The 22,154-nt window shown below is 40.7% G+C and overlaps 1 pseudogene; it reads left to right on the plus strand.

Annotated features, from left to right (window-relative positions):
* Positions 1–3,424: 3,424 nt before the first annotated feature.
* LOC147425907 (uncharacterized) lies at positions 3,425–5,340 on the plus strand (annotated as a pseudogene).
* Positions 5,341–22,154: the final 16,814 nt, after the last annotated feature.

A 22,154-nucleotide genomic window follows, 5' to 3' on the forward strand; every position in this document is an offset into this window, starting at 1 on the left:
TTGACCAATAAAGACGAGATTAATACCCTGTGGTCCTAATCTCCATGCACCTCTAGACCAAGGTGTGCGGGGATCGGGCCTGGCTAGAGAATGTAAGGTTGTTAAAGCTTGTCATGTACTTAGTAGTGTGTAGTTATAACAACTAGAGTGTTTTAATTATTTGATGCACATTGGTAGATAAAGTATGGACGATAGGATGGCTGTCATTGCAAGCATCAGATCTTTCAAAAACAAAAAATCTACGACCAACACATACGCAATCACGATCTCTTTTCGATAGAGCAAGTACAAGACCTACGTTATTGATCTCATGGTCTAGAGATTGAAGGTCAAAGTCCGCAAGTAGATATTGCTCCAACTTAATCCCAAAGAAGACAATTTTCAAACGAGCAGCCATCGACTGAGTCCTCCCAACTAATACCTGAAGCGGCATTTCAAGAAGTAGAGATGGAGCAGATGTTGGACGCGTTCTTTGACATGGATTCCAACATAGAAGGCGACAACATTGAATGCAGTACTATGGACCCCAACCTCAGCCATCACGTTCATATCGATGGCATGATAGCAATGATGAAGAGGGTGAGATGATGCAAAGTCTTGCACACATGCCGCTCTACACTGGTGCAAAAATCTCAGTTCTCCGTACCACGTTGGCAATGCTTAATTTGTAGTCTATCGCATAGCTTTTCAAGTAAACATAGTTTATCCTAAGCATGGTAAAGTGAAAATTACACTTCATATAAAGTGATCAAAGGGCTGACTTGTTTATGTAACGTCAGGTTGTTGAATGAGCAAATATTGCCAGAAGGGAATCACATGCCCCCTACCCGTCCAGCCGCTAAAAAGCTTCTTACTAATTTGGGCTTGGATTATTAGAAAATACATGCATGTCCTAATGATTGTATACTTTTTCGCAATGAGTATGCAAACCTGGAACAATGTCCCAATTGTTAATCAAACAGGTACAGGGAAGACAGAGAAGGAAAATTTATCCCTACAAGGTCCTTCGGCACTTTCCTAACATTCCAATAATAAAGAGCATGTTCAGATGCAAGTCCATAGCTGCTTTGATGACATGGCACTCAAATACTAGATTGACAGATGATGTTATGCGGGTACGTGCTGACTCTTGTGCATGGAAGCACATAGAGGAAAGTTGGCCTACATTTAAGAACGAGCATCGATGTATCCACTTTGGTCTGGACAGAGCAAACCCATTCAGATTACGGAGTTTGTCATGGAGCACGTGGCCTATTTGTCTGGTTAATTATAATCTTCCACCATGCCTCGCTATCAAGAAGGGCCATCTATTGTTGTCATTGATCATCCCATGAAAGTACAAAGCAAAGAACATGGACCTCTATTTGGCACCACTTATAGAAGAGCTCCAAATCTTGTGGACAGGAATTGATGTGGTTGATATGTCCCAACCAATTGGACGATGGAATGTACATGTGCAAGGCATTCTCATGTGGACCATGCATGATTGGCCAGGCTTCAGTGAAAGCTCAGGTAAGTGCCTTTAAAACCCTCACACACATGTGATTCATGGCTATGTCAATGCTTTTATATTTTAATTTTGTGATGTTTCAGGCTTGAGTTACTCGGGCAATCATGCATGTCCGAAATGTGGTCCTCGACTTGGCTTCCGCCACTCTGAGCATTTGAGCAAGACAGTTTACGAGGAGCATGGTAGATTTTTGCCTGAAGGACATGAGCTACGTGGACCAAACATATGCAAACATGAAATGCATCCACTGAAAGTGAGCTACTGGAAAAACATGGCTGGAGAGGGGAGATTGAATGCCACCTGGAATGAAAAGACTTTCTATTTTCCATGATCTCCTGTACTAGAGTGACCTGCTAATTAATCATTTGCTCGACCCAATGCACATATTCAAGAATGTGGGGGAGATCATCTGGAAGACCATCACTGGAAAAAGGGAGAGCAAGGCCCAAAGAGATGACCTGCAGAGGCTGTGGGTCAAATGCCAAAGATGTGGCCTCGACTTAAACCCAATGGAAAGTGGTCTATACCAAAAAGGTCCATGGGTTCTGAGTAGCGCAAAAGAGCAACAAGTGAAGAAGACTATATCTTCATTCAAGACTCCCAAAGGGTGCATGCGATGTTTGAAAACGGCTTTTACAAGAGATGACAATCTCAGTGGTCTTACGTCCCACGATTGGCACAAATTTTTACAGTTCATCTTACCAATTTTCATAAAGGGTTGTTTGACAGATGGCATTAGAAGAAAAATCTACAAAATCAGTGAGTTTGTACGTTGGATCAGTTCAAAAGAGATAAGAGAAGACAACATTGATGCAGCACGCTTAAATGCTATTGAAGCAGTGTGCATGGTGGAGAAGAACTATCCAACAAACATTCTTACCATCCAAATGCATGTACTTATGCATGTGGTCGATGAAGTTGCAGTTGTTGGGGTGGTCCATAGCAGGTGGATGTTCTTCTTGGAGAGACTTACGAAGACTTTAAAGGGGTTTGTTCGTCAAAGGGCTCACCTCGAGGGTAGCATGGCCGAAGGATGGCTTGTACAAGAGTCTCTTGTCCTCATCAGTGAATTTTTTGTCTCAATTGATCCAGAGATTCCCCGAATGTGGACTATTGAGGTTAACATCAAGGTGATAGGGGACAAGCCGCAGGGACAAGGCATCGTTAGGAAGATGGACATCACAATGCGAGAAAAGGTTATGAGATTTTGCCTTCTCAACTCAGACATCATGTAAAAGTGTCTAGAGAGGTACGAAGGGGAAAAGCAACAACGTTTGATAGATCGCCTTCAATTCAAGCGCAACTGTGCAACTAGAAACCTTCCTTTTCCAGTTCATCTTCAAAAATTGCCTGACTTTCCAACTAGATGGTGGTTAGATGCGACACTCTGAGAGGCAAAGAGGAATGGAGTGTTGATTACTGAAGAGGAACAGGAGATGTCAAGGGGTTGTGATTGGCATGTATATTTCACAACTTCCTTTTTAAGCTCCACATGAAGATTAGTTTGCTTTAATAACTTTTAGTCTGTTTCAATTTTGTGGCTGCAGTATCACAAATATGGATCTTTGTGGTCGCATGGGAAGCACTTCAGAGTGCAACGGATCAACGAAGAAGTCACTTTTGACAGTGTTGTTAGGGCAAGCTTCGTCCAAAAAAGTAATAAAGTTCTCTCCACCTCTATTTGTTGGGTGTGGATGCCACCTTCCCTCTTTTTTGTGCTCCTCCAAAAGACAATGGTTTATTTGTGATATGTGCTATCGAAAAGATGCAATCCCCTCCCTCCCCTCCTTTCTTGACCCCCTCTTCTTTGTAGATTTAGTTTGGATAATTGGTGATAGAATTATAGTTGCAAAGTGTTCTCAGTCTTTTTTATCGGTTGTTTCATGTAGACAAAGTAAATAAGTGTGTTGAAATATGGCATATAGCCGTAGTTGTGTACAAAGCATGAAGATTGACGGTATGGAGTATGGGTGTTGTGGTGTTCTTCGTGCTTTTGGTGTTCTTACTTCAACATATTTGTTTCATAGAGCCAAGAAAAAATGTTAACCTTGCACGTACTGTACATCCAAAAAGTGGAACTTCCAAACGTGAATGTGTACGCATTGATGCGAGTGAGTCATCTGCAAGCACTCCGACAACTTCTCGCAAGCGTAGTGTATATAGTGAACCAAACTTCACTATCCAACCATCTCTCTCAAAAGGCAAAGCGCAAGCTTGCAGTACGTTAATTTCTACCTCTTTTCAAGAAAGTGTATACGAGACTGGTTTATCTTTTTCATTTTACAATGTCCCGTCCTTTTCCAATAGGTGCACAAGTTGGATGCTTGAAGGCACAAAAAGCAAAGATGGCTATCGTTAAGATTGAGAGACATGGTATATATAAAACCAAAAACATTGACTGCCTACCTCTTGGTTTTTTAATATGAATTGGTTGTCATGTTCTTCTGTATTGTTTTGTAGATGCTTTAATTGACATTGAAGAAGACGAAGTGAAAGTCAACCCTTTTCCGCAACAAGAACCTTCTATTGAAGAACATAATGTGCCTTTTTTGCGTATAACAAACCTCTCTGACATCACTCCTAGATTTGCAATTGAGGGCTATGTGCTAAACAGTTATGGTACTTACAAGCTTTTCAATCCAAAAATTGTGAAGTTTTTCAAGGCTGATCTTGTGGATTCGCACAACTCTAACATAGTCACCGTCGTCGTCGGTTCATTTTTAATAAGTCAGTTTGCTTCCTTTTTTAGTGTTGGTAGTTTTATGCGGATAGAGGGTTCTACAATCAAAACAAAGAACAAGGCAGATGGTGGGACATCACCTTTCTCTCTTTACTTGAATGCTACCTCGATCGTCACTTGCATTGCTTCATTTCTAATTCACTTGAGCTTTTACTCGGAAACAAAGATAAGATTTTTCTTAGATAAGGCGGCAAGTGCGGGTCTAGGCGGTGCAAAAAATTACTTGGGTACGCTTGCTTTTGTTGTTATTAAGAGTGAGAATTTTGAAATCTACGCCAACTCCACTCGTGGAGAGCTACTGGTGGCTGACGGTTCTACTCCCAAGGGTCGAGCAACTATAAGTCTCACACATTAAAATCCTTTGCACTTCTCTGGGCAAATAAGATTTCGTAATTTTTGACGTGTACTTGTTTCAGTTGACTTTTGTCAATGATCGCAAAGAAGAGTGCAAGTCTATCAAAAGGGATATTGACAATGGAGAAGTGAAAAATTTTGTTGCAAGGAATGTCGGGGCTTTCTTAGGTCGTGAGAATACGCTGTCTGTCTTGGATCTCTCACAATCTTGGTGCCTGTTCATAGCAAGCGTCTACAATCTGATCTCTTACAGACTTATAAGACACAGGTTGAGAGTCTTGGTTATGGGAAACAGGTAATGTTGGGTAACTTGGTTGCCTAGAAATTGTGTTGACTTCCTCTGTGATTCTTAATTATTGCTTTTGACCTGTAGGTGTTCGGTGTCTTGCGTTTTTCTAATATAAATGGTATTCTCTTGGAGACACTATGTGCCATTTGCAAATCGAATAAGGTTCATAAAACCACAGAAGGTTTATTCTGTGTCACTTGCCAAAAGACGACCACAAGCTACGAGATTCCCAAGATTCAAGTGAAGATCAAGCCAAGCGAAGGCCCTGTCATTTCTGCACAACTGGTTGGACTCATTGTCGATGAGGTCTTGGCTTTGGACAAGACTTTTCAAAGCTTGTATTCTAAAAGTCCAATAGTTGCAAGAGAGATCTTGGCATCAACAACACGCACTGGCACACTCAAAATCAACCTTGCAAGAAATCTGACTTCTTTTTATCTAGGGTAAAGGTCTTGGAAGCAAAATAGAGATTATCACTGTACATAAATAATATTGGTAAAGCACTTGAAGAGTTTCGATCTAGTTTTCCTTTTCATAGAGTCTTGAATGCATCAAAAAAGCCTTGTAAAAAAAACCTCTGTAAAAAGACTTGCAACTGCGCTTTCATAAGGTTTTGAAGGTTTCCTTCTCTCTCTCTCTCTCTCTCTCTCTCTCTCTCTCTCTCTCTCTCTCTCTCTCTCTCTCTCTCTCTCTCTCTCTCTCTCTCTCTCTCTCTCTCTCTCTCTCTCTCTCTCTCTCTCTCTCTCTCTCTCTCTCTCTCTCTCTCTCTCTCTCTCAGTATTATGCATAGACCTCTCGTGTCATTAGTGATCCAGTTGTCTTTTCTTCCCCCCCCCCCCCCCCCCCCCCCCCCCCCCCCCCTCTCTCTCTCTCTCTCTCTCTCTCTCTCTCTCTCTCTCTCTCTCTCTCTCTCTCTCTCTCTCTCTCTCTCTCTCTCTCTCTCTCTCTCTCTCTCTCTCTCTCTCTCTCTCTCTCTCTCTCTCTCTGTGTGTGTGTGTGTGTGTGTGTGTGTGTGTGTGTGTGTGTGTGCGCGCGCGCGCGCGTGCGCGCTCATTAAGTTCACTCAAACAATGCCTACTTCCACTATTGATGATGTAAAAAAACTTGGCATCGATGAATATTTCTTGCGTACATACGATCAGGATGTTGACAAATTCACTATTTTTCAGTATATTACAAAAACAACACTGACACCAACGGATCTTCTGAGAAACTTAGCTGCTTATACCCTCTTTCAAATGGAACTACAAACCACATTGATAAATGTAATAAACACTCTCCTGGGAAACAACACTAGCATAAACAAAATAACTTATGATGGAGTCTACGGGTTGCTAAAAGCCTCTCGCAAGTCATTGGCATTAACTATTCAGATGATCGAGCTTTTGTGAAGCGAATCGCTTATGCATTGAGGTGGTTTTACAAAGTGGACAGCGTAAGAAGCAAAAAAAATTCATCCTCCATGCATGCAACAATGACGGTATGAAACATCGAATATTGGTCAGAGACAGCAATGGAACTTTATACGTGTATCCTATGCACGAATCTGCATCGTGCTTGAAAAGATTTGAAATTTGGACACCTTCTGAGGTTTAAAAACTTCACTGTTTGCTGGTTTTGTATCCTAATGTGACAGTAATAAATGTGTCGCCGAAGATTATTTGTCTCAAGAAACCAACACACTTCGTACAAAACCAACGATAATAACAAAAGTAAAACGCTTAAGAAAGTCACATCAAAATATTTCTCCCAAAGAACACAAACCATACTCAGAAAAGAGATTATGTTTCAGTGATACACCTACAGAAATATATTTAAAAGAAATACAGGATACTCCTTCAACCTTATGCGAGCATTGTAATAAAATGCTTTTTAATTACCAAATAACGTTAACGAAAAAAAAGAAAGCTAGCAACACCTTTACACAAATTTGTGAAGCTTGCAATAACTTTTAAATCTTTACAAGAAATTGGATTGAATGACAAGAACATAACTGTACAAAAACTAAACAAGTTAGAAGAAAGATTGATCGCACCTTGAATATTATTCTCCAAAATATGAGAATTAACATATGACGGACAAAACGGTTTACATGGAAGCATTGTGAATGTACTAGCAAACATTATTGAAACACAAGGAAGCTTGCCTCGATTCAGCAATGAGGAAAACTCGATTCTTGTAGGTTTAAAGAGAAAACTAGATTACAACCATTGTTATTTGAGCGGACTAGTGCGTCCGCTGCTCACTCTTGAAGAGCTAAAAGAGCTTCTACATTCTGATCTTTACACAAAAGAGAACATAAGTTTAAATGAGAATTGGTTACGACATATTACCCTATTGCAAAAGACACATTCAATTTGTCTTGTAACGTGCAATGACAACGACAAAGACGATGAGAATTACCACGATATTCTCATACCTCTTTTCACATCGGCACAACAAATCATTGATTACAACTATAAGATCCTACACATTGCACCTAGTGAAGGAAATCATCCACTTGGTTTATATTCTATGAAGAACTAGGTTTTCCAAGAATATTCTTTGGTGAACCACGTAAGTATCACGATCTAGTAGTTTTTGCTTAAGAATTTAAAAAGGACCATAGTATCTTTTTGCTAGTTTAGCATGATACTCTTGGTGGCCCATAAGAATCTTACACGTAGTATGCCTTAGATGAGCCTTGAGAAACTTTAGCAAGACCCAATCATTTTTCTTAAAGGCTAAGGCTCTTCTGTGCTTATTAGCAGCAACCCTTTTTGCCTTTGCTGTAAGATGGATATAACCCTTTTTACTCTTTGGAAAAGATTCTTGTGAGTCTCGGCTATATTCATAAGCAGTGAAGATCTTCCCATATACTTTAAGTAGTAAGGGACTTTTGGATCTTCCCTCTTTAACCTCAAAAGGTGCTTTTGCCATAGAAGTATGTACAATGTCATTGTACGCATACTGTATAAGAGGTAGGTACTTCTCTCATTGAGAACATTGATCTACTTCCATGAAATAGGCTTTTAATAGATTCAAGAATCATTAAATTAGTTATTTCACTTTGGTCATCCGTTTGTGGATGATAGGCCAAAAGAGAAATTTAATCTACTTCCTAGATTCTCAAAGAGACCCTTCTAGAAATTACTGGTCATTCTAGGATCTTTATCGGACACTATGGATGCTGGCAAGCCATGATACTTGAAAATTTGAGATCTAGAGAGGGTTACCGTTTGATGTGCCTTAATAGTATTTTTGACAGGCACAGAGTGTGTTTTCTTGCTAAGCCTCTCGACTGAAACAATCCAATTTGCTTCCCTCGATCAAATTTCAATTTTTGATACACCACACATTTTGAAACATACTCCTGTATGTTTACTTTTCATGGTAGAACAACAGAAATACATTTCTACTCCTTGAAGAGTAGATTATGGAATCCCTCTTTGCCCCGCATAAGGAGAAGCAAGGGATTCGTACATGACTTTCTTAGTGTATTGGTGAGTAACACATAGCCTATTGTTGTTTGGAAGATAACCATACTCCAAGGTGAATTTTTCTTTTTTTCTTTCCTAATGAAAAGGCTGTAATTACTTACTTAAAGTCTTGGTCAGTAGCATACTCATCTATCATAAAAGATAGATCATTGTGAGTTGCTATATACACCACATTTACCCTTGGCCATTGTGAAAGTGCATCGGCCACTTGATTGTTCTTGCCAGCAATGTGAGAAATATGAAATTTAAATTGCAAAAGAAAATTTTCCCACCTCATTTGTTTGTCGGAGAGCTTGGTTTTCGTCATGAAGTACTTGAGACTTTGTGATCCATTCGTAGGATGAATGGAGCTCCGAAGAGATAGTGCTTCCATGTGTCTAGGGCATGTAGAACAACTAAAAGCTCTTTTTTGTATATGCCCAAGACTCGTTTATCGACATTGCGCCTTCAGCTCTCATATGCTATGGCATGCCCTTCTTGAAGCAAAACTGCTCCAAGGCAATCACCACAGGCATCACATTGGACCTCAAATGGCTTTGAGAGATCTAGAAGCATGAGGACTGGTTGAGAGATAAGCTTCTCTTTGAGCTTGTCAAAAGCATTTTGTTCTTTAGCATTCCATGAGTACTTAACGTTCTTCTTTGTTAAGTCATACAATGGTCCAGCTATTTGAGAGAATTTTGCTATGAAGCATTTATAGTATGCACACATACCAATAAATCTTTTTAGCTCATGTAGATTCCTTGGATTAGGCCATGCTTTTATTACCTCTAACTTTGATGGATTCATACATATACCATCTTGAGGGATAATGTGACTTAAATATTGAATCTCTTGTAGGAAAATTTAACTTTGTTTTTTATTAATGAAAAGCTTATTCTTTCTCACAACTTGAAAGATTACCTGGAGGTGTCACTTATACTCCTCGAGAGAATTTGAGGGGCCTGAAGATTTTTGTCCATCGTGAGTTTGAATGCGGCTAGAACATTTGTCATGCGAAAACTTGCAACTTATCAAATAGATCTTCTACCCGCGCCACGGGAAATCTTTTTTTTATAGTGCCCTATTTAGTGCTCTATAGTCGACACAGAATGGAGAGGAGCTAGGCCTCACCATCCCTTTTTCCACCAATTCATGCACTTGCCTCATGATCTCCTCTTGTTGAGCTTGTGAAACTCAATAAGGAGGTTTATTAGGCGGTGAGCTTCCTAGTAGAAGCTCTATTGCATGGTCATTATCCCCTCGTTTTGGAGGTAGCTCACTAGGGATGGCATCAATGAAAACATCTTGGAATCCATTTAAGAAATTAGACAACTCTAATTCCTCTTGATTCCCTTTATTGATACTTGTGAAAACATTAGAATCATTTACAGGTTCTCTAACAAAAATCATATACGCAAATATATAGCTTTTCATTGACTTGTCAAAAGCAAGCTTATTTACCAGGGATATGGTGTTCCCCGAGTCATTAGCATCTATGTACATGCTCTTTTCACTGTAGGTGAAATAGATTCTCCTTTTAGGGGACTTCATATTGGCAGCCATGCGATTGAACCATGGTGCCCCTAGGATAACATCCTCATGTTGGAGAGGAGAGACTAAAAAAAAGTCTTCTTTGTCGATGTAGCTTTGAACATGAAGCCTCAACTTCCCAATCAAGGGAGTAACGGAGGCTTGCTATCCCTTGAAAGTTGTGTCAGCAATTACAGTATCTCCCATCTCAAAAGCTTGAATGCCCAACTTGTTGGCCAACTCCATTGATATGAAGTTGTGAGTAGAGGCAGGGTCAAACAAGATGAAGGCATCATGCTTCCTTACTTTCCCCCAAGCATAGGAGAGGAATGAGCCTTTGCAATGAGTATCCTCTTTTGGAGCTTCAACCATGGAAGCTAGGAGTGTCATTGCAAACATTTCTTTTGGGGCAAGAACGATAATCATGTCCTTGCTCCCCACACTTAAAGCATTTATGGTCTTTACAAAAGACTCTAATTCTTTGGGAGAGAGCTTATTTTTACCTTTGTAAGATCCTTTCTCCTTGGCCTTGTTGTTGTTGGTGATGGTGTTGCCTTGGGAAGAGTTTTGAGCATTGCTCTTCCCTTTAGATTCATTTCGATCCTTGTTTTCCATGGGCTTGAAATTTCTTCTCACCCCTTGTTGGAAATTGATCCTTGAAGCAACCATAGCGTGATGGATGGCTTCGGTCATAGTGCTAGGCCGTTGTGAGTTGACATACTTGGCCATTTCTTTAGGTAATACCACACAAAATTGTTTCTTTTGTTTGACAAAGTCTATCCTTTGAAAGACTGCTTTGAGATGTAAACAGTCTACATATTTGTGGATAGACTCGTTGAAGAGTAGCTTCAAACTCCGCCATTTGGTAAGAACTTTGTCCTTTGGATTGCTTGCAAGGAATTGCTTCATGATGGAAACTCGTAGAGTTTTCCATGTCTTTGGGGCCTCATCGTTGCCATGAAGGCTAGCCCACCATTGACGAGTAGATTTTTGGAAGTGCATAGCTACATGGTGTAGCTTGGAGGACTCCGTGAAGCCCTTGTTTCCAAAGGTCTCATCAGATTGTTGGATGAAGGCCAATACTTTGCTGGTGGAACCAAAGGTACCATCATAGGTGAGAAAAGAGATACTCTTTTCTCCCCCTTTGAATTTCTTAAGCTTTTGTGATCTTCGCCATGCAGGGTATGATTTGCGATATCCTCCCCTCTTGTATTCTCTAGGAGAATAGCCATAGCTTTCGTCGAGAGAGGAGGAAGGTGAAGAAGAAGGAGAAGAGGGTGACCTCTTTCTTAACCTTTTCTTCCTTTGTTTCCTCTCTTCCCTTTTGAGTGACAAGGACAAGGACTGTGTGTTGACCGTTTCCTCATGGGAGGAGTTGACGATCATCTATACCACCGTCTTCGTGGAGCCACATCTTCAAAGGAACTTAGGGATTCATTACTTTCTTGTTCTTTGGATTCCTCCTCTCGTATGGGAGAGAGTCTTCTTTTGGGGGTCTCATCAAGAGGCCTCCTAAGCTCTCTCTCCTCTTGGAGAGGAAGGGAAATCCCATAAGCATGAAGTTATTGGGTAACTTCGGCTTGCAAAGTAGAGTTGCCCATAGCTTGATGCAACCTAGTAACAAGATAATTGATAAACATGGGGGCATCATCATTAGCACCTTCATGTGCAAAATCAAAGTTATCAATGTTCTTTCTACTCTCTTGGTTATTGTCAGCCATGTTAATTAAATTATGTGTTTACTTAGTGTATGCTTTGGCAATTCAAAACCTTAGTTGCTACTCCTCTTAGCCTTTGAAAATAGGTACTTAAGTATCTATACCGACGACTCGAATTGGTTAATTATAGAGAGCAGTAAGAAAGTTGCCGAGGGATAGCTCCTTTCGAACTTCTTATGGCTCAATAATGGTAAAGTCGTAGGCAAGTCTAAGAAGACTCCATTATTAAGACCAAAGCTCTCGAGGTTTGCACCATATCCCAATAGTGGGCTCAACAAAACCGATAATAGATCCCAATCCCACCTACCCTAATATAATTAACAAAATCAACCATTAATAGGCTACTTAAGTATCTCTCTTATTAAGCAAGTAAAGAGAAACCGAATGCTCTGATACTAATGTAATGGGAATGGCCTATGAACTTTGAGAATAGCGGAATAAAGAGAATTAGAGTGAGGATTTTTGTGAGATTACTTTGAGAGCATGGAGGGTGAACTTAATTGATGGTAGCAACATAAACATAGTACTTAATTAACTTGGCATAAACAATACTTTTGCAAGAGAGTAAGTATTAGAGAACATGACAATAGTTGAGGACCATATTTACTTGGAGCCAATCCTCCCTCCAGAAGGCGGTTGTATTATAGATTCTCCCATCATGAGAGACTTTGTTACAATACAATCTTTGTGTTCCTTGTGACCTTGGTGATGCTATGAAGATGGAAAGCTTCATGCATCACGAGCTTAACATAAACTTTGCAAAAAACATTAACTATCCCAAGGCCTCAAACACCTTTGAAGGTGGAGAGAGCTAGCGGGGAATGAGGGTAGAGAAGAGGAAGAAGAAACATTCCATGCGAGAAAGAAATAGTTCCTCGCTTATCATCACTCTTATTTCTTAGCATAGCATAATAGCATAGAAATGAAGATGAAGAAGATGAAAAGCTTAAGCATTGAAGCATGGCTCTTGGTTGGATTTGCATTCCATAGCCAAGAGTGTTGGTATAGGCTCTCCACTTCTCAACAAGCTTGGACACGGAGATGGAGCTCTTGCATTTTTCACTCCACACAATGAGAGAATGTGTGTGTGGGGGGGGGGAGAGTATACCCCCCCTCTCATGCTTGGTCCACCTCTCTCTCTCTCTCTCTCTCTCTCTCTCTCATTATTTTATTATTTCATTTGGACATGTGTCCTCTTTTTCCTCTTTGAGAGAAAGAACTTAATTACTTATTTTTATGTATCTAAATTCTCATTGGACCCCTTTAAAACCTAACCAATAGCATTCAAGCACATCATGAGGCCCACATGTGAAGGATCATTTGAACATGTGTCTTTTGTGCTTATTAGGTCATTTGGTTGAATGGAATACTTCAAGGACTTAATCAATCAAGCAAGCATGTGTCTTTTATGCTTCTTAAGTTATTTGTTTTAAATTGAATACTTCAAGCCTTAGTCAATCAAGCATGGATGTTCATGATCTTGAGAATTCATCTTTGAATTTATCGTTTCAAAAACCTTAGTCATTTAAGCATAAAAATCACCTCATGCTTTGGACAAAGTTCCCACAACCACTTTAAGCGTCTTAGCACCTCATGCTTGGGTACGATTCCCACCTCGAGGTTAGCCCTAGCTTGTGTAAGGTCAAAGGACTTTTTAACACTAACTTTTGGAGGTCTTTAATGAAGCTAACCCTAAGGTCTTTTAGGCTCCATTAGATGCACGTTCCTCTTTGATAAACTACCTCCGTTTGACCCCTTTTGAGATGTAGGGGAATTAGGTACTATTAAGAGTAGGGGAATCCTCAGTATCAGTATTAGGTTTTTAACAAGCAAAGCAGAAATTTAATACCAAGATAGTTACCATAAGTAGTCAGAAGTAGCCCGGATTTTTTGCAGCCGGCTCTTTGAGAAGACAGAGCATAAGGGAGTGAAATTGAATGAAGCCATCTAAGCTAACACAAGTTCTTTGGCTTGGCCTTCTAGCCAAGAACAATAGCCAAGAACAATAGCGGGAGAGGTAGTGAGTTGAAGGAGTGTTGGGAAACATGTGATCCACGTTGTTGAGGGCATACTATATAGCATGATCAAACCAAATTATGATTGATTCACAAGAGGCCTTAGAGTCAAGAAACCGACAAGCGCATTTGACATATGGCATGTAAATGTTCAAAATGGATTCAATGTAGTATTCAGAGTTACTTTTGGAGAATTCCATCAATTCCTTTGTATGCACATACAAAACAATGTTTGGAGCCACATTTCTTTAAATCAAGAAACCACATAGTGAAAGGGGCTTTAATAAGGTCACCTTTACGAAGAGACTGGATGACTCTTAATACTTTGAGTCGTGCTTCTTCTATTGAAGATGTCAGCATATTGGCTTTAAAAACCCAGGTTTCAATAGAGAGAGGAGCTAGAAAGCCTTTGTTGGGAAGGGCCCACAGATGATGGTCCACACCAAGGGATTCGATTTCAACTTGTTTGGAAGGCAAGAAGGGAGAAACCCGAGAAAATTTAGGTACCATTTCCATAAGAGAGGTTTCACTAAGGGAGCACATCTCTTTCTGAAAGGCCTTGACCGCATCTATGGCCAGGGGGTCCCTGCAAAATAAACTGTTGAATATCATTTGCACCGGGATGGATGGAGCTAAAACAAACCCAGGGGTGAGACCACATAATCTGCGTAAATAATTGGTTAGCTCATCACCTTCAAAAGAGAACTTGGCTAACTCTCCTTTGTGAGCAAGTGTCAGGGTGGGAATGTTTTCAATGAATTCAGATACCTCTGCCAACCCTTCCTTAGAGTTGCTAACAAGTTGGGCAAGGATATGGACACACATATCAAACGACGATTCAAACGACATGGTTTGAACCAAGGAGTTGGCTAGATTAGTTGAAGCCCCTGCTATCAATTTCACATGCCATGGGGTCATGAATGCATCTAAGTACCTAAAGTAAGGCTTTAGAAAGAGGCTCTGTAGGAAGCTCTAACCCTTGAGATAGTGCTAAGATCCACATAGTCCATAAAAAGTTATTTAGAGATATATCCACCAAAGGTAAGAACTCATAGCCTCTTCAGCCTTCAACCGACCGGGAGAACTCATAAGGGCCGTGTGAAGAGAGCCCCGTTCCTCAAGGATCGGTCCAAGGTAAAATTATCTAGGACAGACACCGAGGGATGAAAATATAGTAACTAGGTCTTTGAATAGTATCAATACTATTCTTGGTGTTAGGTGTGTGTGTTTTTCAATAACAATATAACATATACACCAAAGAATGCTTTCAAAATACAAAAGACATTAGAAACTATGTCAATGAAAAGGTGGTATAATTCCCATTCATAGTACAGAACAGTCTTTATACACTAGTACTGAAATCAAGAGCCAAAAGATATGAAAGCCCGCCATCTTCAAGCCAAGGAACTTTGAAAACCATAGTTGAGAAGGTAATCCTCACCTGCACCCATGGAAACAACACAACATATAGTTAGCATTGGCACCGTATGCAGGTGATGCATGGGTGTCCCACATGTTATAAATGTCACCCAACTAGATTGCTTTCAAAGACAAATAGTAAGAAAAGTAAATAAGCTAACCAAAACATATATTTAGAGATGGTTTCATTTACAAGGGGTTGCAGGGAAACCAAGTGGAGCCCCTTTTGCTTTGCAAGCTCTCATGAAATAAGGCCAGAGACGAGTTTTATGAGGTTTTTTAGCCCCAAAGTGGGCCGCATATAAATGTTTCTTAACTTTAGAGAGTTTGGCATTAATTACCACTAATTTTTTGGTTTGATAATAGTGCTCATATGTGCAGTTAATCTATAACTTGGAGCCACCTATAGCACAAAGAAATGTTAGTAATTGTATACTACTCCTACCCTAGATGGAGTAAAAAAAAACCATATGAAAGATTGTAAGTATGAATGATCAATCCCCTTTAACCATAAACCCATAACGGTGAGACATTCTAGAGTCCCTTAGTTGTTCCATAAGTCAAGGGAGTTTATCATCAATGCCCATTACATAATATGAAAATGATGCAATAAGCAAGCATATTCAACCATATGAGCAGCCATAAGGTACCATGCACAACCATACTTGGCAGCCATATTCACAACCCTTCTTAACCATATTCACAACCATTTGTCCATATGAGTAGCCATATTCACATGTAACAACCATAATCGGCCACATCCCTTCCACATCAATGTATTTCATTACCCATACATCCCTACGACAGTTTAGTAGACAAATATTGACAATTTTAATTGAACTCAAAAGAGATCAAAAAAACAATGCCGCGGTTACAAAGTGTCAGAAGAAGTAGCCAGCTATTCCCATAACAGTCATACATCGACTTAGTATAGTCAAGAACATGCAAGAGTTCTATACTGCTAAACTGCTATATTGGAACTAGTATACTGGTTCTGCTATACTGCAATATTGATATATGTATACTGGTATACCGGTACTGGTACTGGTAGTACTGCTACTAGTATTACTAGTACTAGTAGTGCTATATTGGTACTGATACACCAAAGAATCCTTTCAAATTACAAACGACACTAGAAACTATGTCAATTAAAAGGTGGTATAATTCCCATTCATAGTACAGAACAGTCTTTATACACAAGTATTAAAATCAAGAGCCAGAAGATATAAAAGTTCGATATCTTCAAGGAAAACTGAAAACCATAGTTGAGAAGGTAACCCTAACCTAAGGGTCAGAAGAAGTAGCCAATTATTCCCATAACAGTCATACCTCGACTTAGTATCATGAAGAACATGCATCAGTTCTATACTGCTATAGTGGTATTAGTATACTGCTATATTGGCATATGTATAGTGGTATAATGATATTGGTGTCAAATTTTCAGTGCTAGTACTGGTGCTTGTAGTACTGGTATTGGTATTACTGGTACTGGTAGTATTGGTATTGGTACTACTAGTACTAGTATTACTCGTATTGGTATTATTGGTATTAGTGTTGGGGTATAAAGCCCAATGTGGTCGCCCAGGTAAGTGGGCGGGCCGCCAGGTATGTACACATATTCTTTTGTAAAAACCTAAATTGAACTCACTATGCTCTACACATTACAGTAGAGCGAGTTCACCATATCGTCGTGCTCTTCTTCTCGCACTCTCTCTCGTGTCGCACTTCCACTCGTACTCCTTCAACTGGTATCAGAGCTCAGATCGACGCTCGGGGCAGGACTGCAGGAGGCTAGAGTCACCAACTCAGATTGGAGTGAAATTCGACAGGCGAAGACACGGCCCCAAATCTCGTGGGAAAGCCCGAAGGGCTTGGTGTTGTGCGAATTTCATTCTGAGGTCATCTCGGCCACCAATCGGCTTCGACAAAGGTCTACGCAGGCCATTTTCGACTACGTGGTCTCGACGTGTGCAGATCCGACTCTGCAAATTTGGGGTTTTCGGCCTACGACTGCAGGTGCTGAGGATATCGACACTCCCAGAGTGTTGATTTGTGGTTGTCTACACATCGAAGGACGGCTCACAGTTCTTGGAGGCGTGTCACATACAACACGGGCGCATCTACACACAGACTGTAGGCGACATCCACTAGTTCATCGGGTAGCTTGTGTTTGTTGCTTGATATTCCAGATTTCATCCTGAGATTGCAGGTACTTCCACATGGGATGTATTGTCAGAGATGATGTATGTCTGTTGAGGGTTTGCTGGCTGTGAGTCACGCAGCAAACAACCGCCGCAGCGGTTACAACATATAGTGGGAAATTTGTGGATGTATGACTTTGTGGGAAGTCTATGTACTGTCAGATTTACTGCAGCCTTTGTTGAGGGTCGAGTGAGGTTTTATTGAGTTGGGGGATTCTCGAATGTTGAGATCCTTTCGGTGATACAGGTCTTGGAGCGATCCCTCGAGCACCCTTAGATAGGCAGCTAGGATGTATTGACTGTGAGTTAGACAGTTGGGATTGCATCTTTGCTTTACTGCCGTTGAGGCATTGTCGCAGTCTATGCTTACAGGACAGTGACAGGACAGTGAGAGACAGTACAGGTGCAGGACAGGTTTACCCGCAGCTTACAGTGTCAGAGAGACAGTGTTTTTTGAGCTGTTTTTGGTCTGTTTTTTGAGTACACCAAAGCCATTTTACAAAGGAGACTCTGCCAAAATTTATGCAGAATCTGAAGCTTTCTTGGTTCATTTGACAGGTTGATATTGGTTCAGAGTCAGTTTACAGGGGAAACTCTGCCGAATTTTTCCCAGGAAAGTAAACCACTGTGAAGCGTAGCTATGGCTGGATCACAGGACACTGCTCTTTACAATATCAAGAAGCTGGATGGAACCAATTTCCCATTGTGGAAGAAGCAGATTTGGCACGTGTTGATACAAAACAAGCAGATAAAACCTATCAAGCTCAAGGGGATAAAACCAGAAGATATGGACGAAGATGAATGGAGCGAAATGGATGAATTGGCACTTTCTACCATTATGCTGACTTTGGTAGAAAGCGTTTACTTCAATGTAGCAGACGAGATGTCGGTTTATCAAGCATGGTTAAAGCTGAGTGATCTTTATGAGAAGAACAGTGCAGCTTCACAAGTATACTGGCTTAAGAAGCTTGTTGACTTGAAGATGAAAGAAGGGACACCTATGTCCAATCATCTGAATGAATTCAACACAATCTATAGTCAGTTGTCAGCTCAAGGTGTCAAGTTTGATGAACCTGTTAGAGCTATATTCTTGTTGATCACATTGCCGGAAAGTTGGGACACTTTTCGCACAGCTTTGAGTAATTCTGCACCTCCAGATGGTTTGAACATAGCAGGTGTAGAAGGAAGTCTGCTTACTGAAGAAACCAATAGAAAGACAATGGACAAAGGCAAAGGAACAGCCTTAGTTGTCAGGGGAAGGACCAAAGAAAAGTACAAAGGTGGAAAGAGGAATCAGTCTCGTAGCAAGTCCCGCAGTGCTAAAGGCAAGAGTGACATAGAATGCTACCATTGTGGCAAGAAGGGTCACATGAAAAGAGACTGTAGAGAATGGAAAGCAGAAAAAAGCAAAGAGAAAGCTAAAGACCATGGTGAGAGGAACGAGTCTTCAGTGAAGATTCAAGAAATAAATGTGACAAACAATGTTGCAGAGGATGACAGTCTAGTGTCAGGAGACATCTACTTCTTGAAGAATACAATGGACTCAGCTCTTCTTACAGCATCTGATGGAAATGCACTGAGTGACTGGATTATAGACTCAGGGGCATCACTTCATGTGTCTCCAAACAAGGAGTGGTTTACCTCTTATGTGACCACTAAAGATCATGTTCGGCTAGGCAATGGGCAGACATGTGAGATCTTAGGTGTTGGAGATGTTCAAGTGAAGTTTCAGAATGGCTCTTCTTTCACGCTGAAGAATGTGAGACATGTTCCTGCAATTACAAAGAGCTTGATCAGCATAGGCTTACTTGATGATGCTGGCTACGTCACCACTTTTGGACAAAACATGTGGAAGATATCCAAGGGTTCTATGACAGTAGCACATGGAGTAAAGTCTGGAGGACTTCACATGATTTATGTATCAAATGTCTCTAAAAATGTAATCAATGTAAACGAGCAGCCGAACGTTTCTTTGTGGCATAGCCGGTTAGGACATATGTCCAAGAAGGGAATGGAAATCTTGTCTCGTTCTGGTTATTTGCCTGGCTTTTCATTTAATGATTTTGAATTCTGTGAACATTGTCTGTATGGTAAGCAAACACAGCAGCCACATAAGCATAGAAGCAGTAGAAGAGATACACAGTTGGCACTTGTTCTTGGTGATTTGTGTGGACCTATGCCTAACCTATCTCTAGGGGGAGCTTCTTACTTTATGACATTTATAGATGATTACTCGAGGAAAGTATGGGTTTACTTTCTCAAGCACAAGGATGAAGCGTTTAGTGTTTTCAACACGTTTGTGACACTTGTGGAGAATCAGAGTGGCAAGAAGCTTAAATGCTTACGCACTGACAATGGTGGAGAGTATGTTTCAAAGGCCTTTCAGGACATTTGTGAGTCAAAAGGTATAAAACATGAACTTACTGCTCCTTACAATCCTCCTCAAAATGGTGTTGCTGAGAGGATGAATAGGACCATACAAGAGAAGGTCAGAAGTATGTTGTCTAATGCACAACTGCCAATGGGTTTTGGGTTGAAGCTGTATCAACAGCTGTTCATCTTGTAAATAGATCTCCTAGCAAGATTTTGCAGGAGGATTCAGTGCCAGAGATGGTATGGTCAGGCAAAATGCCCTCATACAAGCATCTCAGAGTCTTTGGCTGTGAGGCATATACTCACGTTCCAAAGGAATTTAGGAACAAACTTGAGCCAAAGAGTAGAAAGTGCATCTTTCTAGGCTATGGTAATTCTGGTGAGATGGGGTACAGACTTTGGGATTCCGAATCCAGAAAGGTTGTCCGCAGCAATGATGTTCACTTTAATGAATCCAAATATCATTCTAAACCAGAGAGGGTTGAGGAGATTAGAAGAGTTGTCTTCCAAGAAGATGGACCTGCACGTGCAAGACAAAATGTCAGGGCTCAAGAGGAGCAAGGACAGGATAGAGTGGAACAACAGGTTGTGGCTGAGCCTGAGCCACCTATTGTGCGTAGATCTGGACGTGTCACGTGACCTCCTGATAGGTTTGTTCCATCTATGAACTATGTCATGATGACTGATTGCAATGAGCCTTCATGTTACAAGGAAGCAGTGCAAATGAAGGACTCCGGGAATTGGCAATTGGCCATGCAGTCAGAGATGACAGCTCTGCATAAAAACAAGACATGGAAGCTAGTTAAATTACCACAGGGCAAAAAGGCTCTACCTTGTAAATGGGTTTACAGGTATAAGATCACCGCTCATGATAGTCAGCCAAAGTACAAAGCAAGGCTTGTTGCCAAGGGCTTTAAGCAAGAACAAGGCATTGACTTTGATGAAGTCTTCTCTCCGATGGTCAAGATGACTACATTGAGATGCTTTCTTGCATTGGTTGCCATATTAGATTTGGTGTTGCACCAAATGGATGTCAAGACAGCGTTCTTGCATGGTGATTTAGATGTGGAAATTTACATGCAGCAGCCAGAAGGGTTTGTTGAGAAAGGCAAGGAAGATTTGGTATGCCAGTTGTTAAAGAGTCTTTATGGCTTAAAACAATCACCAAGGACATGGTACCATAAATTCCACAAGTTTATGCTTTCTCAAGGCTACAAACGTAGTGAGTTCGATCACTGTCTATATACAAAGAAGGCTAAGGATGGTAGTTGGCTGATCCTTATTTTGTATGTGGATGACATGTTGATTGCTGGCAAGCACTTGGAAGAAATTTCAGCTTTGAAGTCAAAGATGGCAAAATCGTTTGACATGAAAGACAAGGGTGAGGCAAGTCATATACTTGGTATGCGCATTGAGAGAGACAGATCAAAGAAGTTGATTTGGTTATCTCAAACAAAGTATATTGACAAGGTTTTGCAACGTTTCAATATGGAGAAGGGAAAGGCACTGAGTGTTCCATTGCCACCATATGTGAAACTTAGCAAACAAGATTGTCCTGTGTCTGAGGAAGAACAAGCTGAAATGGATAAGATTCCATATGCGTCTGCAGTGGGTAGTTTGATGTATGCAATGATTGCTACTCGCCCAGACATTGCATTTGCAGTGGGAGTAGTAAGTCGATACATGTCAAACCCAGGCAAGAAACATTGGGAGGCAGTGAAAGGAATATTGAGATACCTGAAAGCTACAAAGAGTATGCGTATATGCTATGGGAGTCAGGAGCTAAGTGTAAAGGGTTTTACAGATTCAGATTATGCAGGTGACTTAGACAACCGAAGGTCTACGTCAGGGTATGTCTTTACATTGGCTGGTGGAGCAGTATCATGGCGTTCTAGATTACAAGATTATGTTGCTCAGTCTACTACAGAGGCTGAATATGTTGCAGCATCAGAGGCATGCAAAGAATCAATTTGGCTTAATCGACTAGTAACAGATTTGGGAATCAAAGAAGAGATGCCTGTGTTATATTGTGATAGTCAAAGTGCTATACAATTGGCTCGCACTCCAGTTTATCACTCAAAGACAAAGCATGTGGATGTGAAGTATCATTTCATCAGGGAAATGCTCGAGGATAAGCAACTTCAGCTTGTCAAAGTTCACACCACAGAAAATCCTGCTGATCTACTTACAAAAGGACTTCCCTCAGAGAGCTTTGCGCATTTTCGCAAGCAGTTAGGTGTAGGGTAGTACATCACTTCTCTACATCTCTTGTATATTAGCTTGTATAGTAGCTTCTCTCACACTTAAAGTACCACATTGGACTTTAAGTGGGAGGTTGTTGGGGTATAAAGCCCAATGTGGTCGCCCAGGTAAGTGGGCGGGCCGCCAGGTATGTACACATATTCTTTTGTAAAAACCTAATAAGAACTCACTATGCTCTACACATTACAGTAGAGCGAGTTCACCATGTCGTCGTGCTGTTCTTCTCGCACTCTCTCTCGCGTCGCACTTCCTCTCTTACTCCTTCAATTAGTAGTATTGGTA

This window comes from Adiantum capillus-veneris, chromosome 24 (genome assembly GCF_014529385.1).
Source record: "Adiantum capillus-veneris isolate H3 chromosome 24, ASM1452938v2, whole genome shotgun sequence".
Lineage (NCBI taxonomy): Eukaryota > Viridiplantae > Streptophyta > Polypodiopsida > Polypodiales > Pteridaceae > Adiantum > Adiantum capillus-veneris.